General features: G+C 46.3%; 1 long non-coding RNA gene across 1 annotated transcript; it reads left to right on the forward strand.

The window, feature by feature from the left end:
- The first annotated feature begins 460 nt into the window (after window positions 1-460).
- Window positions 461-4,818, forward strand: LOC125424965. The gene is made up of 3 exons (XR_007243304.1): window positions 461-595; window positions 2,300-2,301; window positions 4,807-4,818. It is a non-coding gene; the product is annotated as an uncharacterized LOC125424965 (long non-coding RNA).
- Window positions 4,819-5,668: the final 850 nt, after the last annotated feature.

Here is a 5,668-nt window from a genome sequence, read left to right on the forward strand (position 1 = left end):
CTATCTGACCCATGAGCAGACAGGCTTTCCGTCTAAACTCCAGCCCAGCCCAGAGTATGCTGGTAGATGCACTTGTTAATTCCGCCTTGTTGGCCTCACTGATAAATGCCAAGTAGTCCCTAAGAAAAGAAAGCACCCACACCTCCAGGATTTAATTGTGGAGGAAGACCTGGCACCTTTGACTGAAACCAGGCTGGACAATAATGGCAAACCTAGATCTCATCTTCAGCTGGGTGTCAACCTCAATTAAATGGATGGGGAGTGGTGAGGAGGGCTATAATCCTCTAAAACACAGGTGTCAAATTCACGGCCCTCCAGATGTTATGGACTACAGCTCCCATCATCCCCTGCCAGCATGATGCTGGCAGGGGATGATGGGAACTGTAGTCCATAACATCTGGAGGGGCACGAGTTTGACACCTATGCTCTAAAAGCTGCTTTTTCCTTTCACAGAGGCCGTTTTTGCATGGCACAATTATACCGGGTTACAATTGGTATCTTACGATCCGGGTCTATTTTATCTCGGTTTTTCCCTTCGCATGACTGACCCTTTCTGTGAATGAATTGAGTGACTGGGAGAAAATACTCCAGTTTAGTATAGCTACTTTTCACCCTTCTCCTTAACAGACATAAGGCAGATAAATAACCATAATTAAAATAATAAAACTGTAATATTTTATAGAAGAAATTAAAAGAATCACAGATTTGGGACGTGCTGGAGATCTCCCGCGATTATGACTGCTCTTCAGGCAACAAAGATCCGTTCTCCTAGAGACAATGTTTGCTTTGAAAGATGGCCTGTATCATGTATGCCATTATGCTCCACTCCCAAAATCTTCAAGTATTTTCCAATCCAGCACTGGCAAGACAGAAGCCCCCATGCCACAAATATCACGCCAGAACAAGCCCCAGGATTCCTGCAGCGAGGAGAAAAAAAGCTTTCATAAGTCTGATCAAATCAAGCCTGCTGGACTTTGGCCCCTTCTGCACATGCAGAATAAAGCACATTCAGTCCACTTTTGCAATTGTTTGAAAGTGGATTGTGCTATTCTGCACAGTAAAATCCAGCTTCAAAGTGCATTGAAAGTGGATTGAATGCACATTAATCTGCATGTGCAGAAGGGGCCTTTGTTCAAATCCTGTTCTTTTTAACTTGCTGCTGGTGGTGTTGATGCCATCACATTGTTTCCAGCTTGTTGGCACTCATAATTGAGCACTCAGAAGATGTTATATCCTCTCAGCAACCCGAAAAGATGATGCCTGAGTGGTTTAGTGTGCAGGAACTGAGAAACGAAGGTGCAAGTTGGTCAGTATCCTTTAGGTTACCCTGTGAAACTGCAGGTTATAATGAATGGTGTGATAATAACAATCATTAACTTCTCATTTATGTAATAATCTATTCTGCCAAACACTAATCATGCAGAAGCACTTTGAGAGGTTTCTGTGGCAGAAGAATTCAGGCAGGCCTCCTAAACCACTTTCACACTGTACAGCTGATTTGTGGGCGTGTACAGCTTGAAGCCCAGAATGTTCAAATGCAGCTGTTGACGTAAACCTGCAGCCTTGACAAATCGAGGTGATTGGTAAAGTGGATGCCAAAATGTTTGGCCGACATGGCCTGGCACCTGCTCTGCAATGCAGACAGCAACAACAAGAAAAAGACCCATTCCTAGAGAGGAATGAGTGGGTGAAAAATAGCAAAGAACCACAGTTGCATCAAAAAACGTTGTGGAAGAAGGGTGGCTTCAAAACAGGCCTTGGTGAAGAGGCTCTACTGATAAGAGGGTTTGGGAGGTCATATGGAGCTTTCCGTCGCTGCACATTGATCCTATCTCCTCTGCTTTCCCACCCCCAGACAACATTAAATAACCACTGTCTTGTCTAGGCATGTCTTTCTGAGTGGTTTGGTGTAGGCAGGGACTGAAGCCTTAATGCCATGGATCCAGGATGCAAGCTTTAATTAGTTTCACTCGTGGACTCGGCAACAAATTCTTTCACTGGTTAATCAGCAGAGAGCAAATTTAATCCACGAGGATAAATTTTCATTCTTGGGGCTGTGGATATACAGCCTGCACGTCCAATCTGCAAGGCTGTCTTGGGTCTGATGTTTTCGCCACAAGGAATGAACGGCACAAGCCAAGAAATGACAAAGAAAACGCCATAAACAACCTTCCCTTTTATCAATGAGAGGAAGCATATTTAACTAAGGCTCATTCCGCACATGCAGAATAATGCACTTTCAAACTGCTTTCAGTGCTCTTTGAAGCTGTGTGGAATGGCAAAATCCACTTGCAAAGAGTTGTGAAAGTGGTTTGAAAACGCATTATTTTGCGTGTGTGGAAGGGGCCTAAGTTTATAAACTGCATTTCCTGCAAAAATGAAACAAACAAACAAACCCAAACCTGATGCACTAAAATTTTGGTATAAGGCTGATGTATTTAAATCCATCAGCTGATGAATCAATGAAGAAACAAGTGTCTTGGTTGGTTGCTTAGAACTGATGCTGTTTTCATAAAATTCTGATTTCAGAGGGTTTTAGAACAAACCTGTTTAAATTTTTTTTTACATTTTAAAAATACATGGAAGAAATTAACTCACCTGGAGACCCAGAGAGGCAAGATATACATTTCTACTGTTGCCTTATCCCATTCTGCCCCCTCCCTCCTTCTGCAACTGGTGCCCGTCAAATTCTCCTTGCCATTTGCCATGGGAAAAGAGATTATGGCTTCCACATATGTAGTTTGCCACTTGGCAAATGTCTTTCTGCATATTTTCTCTCCTAACCGACTTAATCTTACAATTAGTCATTTACATGCACAGTAATTCAGTTGAGTGTCAGGCCTATTGTTTGTATTTAGACAGTATTATTCTGGGATGTCCATTTAAAACTCAGGAATGCTCATCTTGTATTGGAAAACTGGAGGGGGGACAGAATTTTCTTTTTTTGTATAGACTGCTGTGGGTACGTTGGTCCACCACGATTCCCAACCTGGGTCCCTCGTGGGCTACTTTTTTGAAAAAGCAAAAGCAGTAATTTACACAGAAAGTGTACTGTGATCTGGAAGTGCTAGCCTCTGATCCCCAATTGTACTAAGTGACAGCACTCTGCACATGTCTCCTTCTGTAAGCCTTCATTTTTTCTTGAACCCAGCAGGTAGTCACAAACACTATTTTCTTAGCCCCAGATAATGGTCAATGATTGTAGGGATTTCTGAGATAACGTGAAGGTACCTATGAAAGTACTATTCAGATATCAGTGTTAGCAATGTTGTTCATTTTGCTTGTTCCAGGACAGGCCTCTGGCACTGAAAACAAGTTCGGAGTCCAGAAACTGCCTCCCTCATGTATGGTGCAGTGCTTAGACTTGTTAGAGTGTCAGACTTGGGTGTGGGAGACCCAGGCTTGGATTGTGGTGAAGATACAATGCAGGAGAGGAGAATTATATAAGCTGGTTTGGATCCCCATTGGGAGAAAGGCACGGAACAGAGAAAATTAAAAAATAAATAAAATAATGTAGCTCTGGTGGAATGACAGCTTCCCCCCCCCCCAATCATGATTCAACCCTCCCCTGCCAGTCCCAAGCCCTCTGACTTTGAAATATGTGGCAGAGGCTGGAGAAGAGGACTTGTAACCAAGAGGGCAAAGCCCTGAAAGTCCAAGGCCAGAGCCAAGAAAGGCAGCTGAATTCCATGCTGTTATCTGTGCTGGGGGCAGGGGTCGATGCCCCTGCCGGTGTCAGCTGGTGCTGGGGAGAGGGTGGCACCACTGGCAGCAACCGACACTTTGGAAACACCCCTTTAAGGTCATCAACTTTTCAGCCAGTCTCAACTCTTAAATGTTGTGCAGCGGCTCCAGGGGCTGGAATGATCACATTGCTCCATGCAGTTCAAAGCATCACCTGCTGATTCCTGGTGGTAGAAAGTCACAGCCAACTCATGGCAACTCCCCAGAGTTTTCAGGGCAAGAGGCCAACCGAGGTGCTTTGCCACTGCCTGTGTGTAGTGGAGGAGGGAAGTGCCATCAAGCTGTGGCTGACGTGTGACAATCTAGGGCAGGAGTGACAAACATGCAGCCCAGGAGCCCACAAGCCAACTGAGGCAACCCTCCTCCTCACTTCCGACCTGGTCTGCTTTCATAAGAAGGTGATGATGCTAACAGAATATTGTAAATTATTACATTTAATAATGTTAATAACGTTTTTTTTAAAAAAAATGTATTGTCGAAGGCTTTCACGGCCGGATTCAACTGGTTCTGGAGGGTTTTCCGGGCTGTGTGGCTGTGGTCTGGTGGATTTTGTTCCTATCGTTTCGCCTGCATCTGTGGCTGGCATCTTCAGAGCTGTACCACAGAGAAAAGTCTGTTTCTCACCATGTCTAAGTGAGAAGGGAAAGTTTAGTGTGGTACATTGTCCATGTCCCAGGTGGGGAACCTCTGTGATACACCTCTGTGTATCACCTCTGAAGATGCCAGCCACAGATGCAGGCGAAATGTTAGGAACAAAATCCACCAGACCACAGCCACACAGCCCGGAAAACCCTCCAGAACCAGTTTTTTTTTTTAAAGGTGATGATGCAACATTTCGCCTTACGAAGCTTCACGTGCCTGGACTTCTGCCCATGATTCAAGGCACAAGAAGAAACCAGGCAGCCTGGGTTTTGGACTCCGCCGTCCTCCTTTCTTTGCGCAAGATTTGCGCCCGGTTGCTGCGAAGCGCACCGCGCCCTGGTTTGGATTCAGCCAGGCGCTTGCCCTTTAAGACAGCAGGCGTGGTTGGAGAGGCGGGGAAAGCTGGGCTGGCCGTCAAAGTGTCCCGAGCCGGTGGCTGCCTTGCCGGGAGAAGTCAGAGCAGCCGCTGCCAGGGGAAAGACATGAGTGGGCACGTTGGAGATCTGAGCCCCAAGCAGGAGGAGGCGCTCGCTAAGGTGAGGGGATGCAGCACAGTGGCTGTCGCGGGGGGCGGGGGCGGAGTATATTCAGACCGGCCAGCGCTGCCCCACTTGCGGAAGATCTTGATTTGTTTGGGTAAACTCCAGACGTCCCTTGTTTAATTCACTTCTTTTATGTCCCGGCTTTCCCCCCGAAGTGGTTTTCTCCTGTTTTATCTGTACAACAACCCTGCGAGGTAGGTTAGGCTGGGAGTGTGGGACTGGCCCCAGGTACTGCTCCCCTTCATGCTTCCATGGCAGAGCGGGGATTCGACCCTGGGTCTCCCAGATCCTAGTCAGCTGCTTAAACCGCTATACCGTGCTGGCACTGAGCTGAAACAATCCAGGGCACAATTTTTAGAAGGTATGCATGTTTTGTAGCATGATCCTCTCCACACTGCCTGTTCGGTGTACATAGGGTTGTGTTCTGGTGTTCTGGACGTTTTGGTGTCATTATGACACTGTCTTTGAGCCTCATGACAGCCCTGCAAGGTGGGCCAGTGTTATCTCTTTATTGCAGAATAAAGTGGTTCACCTGCTCAGTGACCTCAAGACAGAAGTGGAATTGGAGTTAGGGACATTGTCTGTGGCTTTGGTCTCCATGTAGCTCTTCTAGAAGTGAGAGGATCTTGTTGGAGTTTGCCTTTAGAAACCTGATCATTGTTTACCTAGTGCAGGGGTCTGCAACCTGCGGCTCTCCAGATGTTCATGGACTACAATTCCCATCAGCCTCTGCCAGCATG

The sequence above is a fragment of the Sphaerodactylus townsendi genome, unplaced genomic scaffold (genome assembly GCF_021028975.2).
Source record: "Sphaerodactylus townsendi isolate TG3544 unplaced genomic scaffold, MPM_Stown_v2.3 scaffold_1621, whole genome shotgun sequence".
NCBI classification, from domain to species: Eukaryota; Metazoa; Chordata; class Lepidosauria; order Squamata; family Sphaerodactylidae; genus Sphaerodactylus; species Sphaerodactylus townsendi.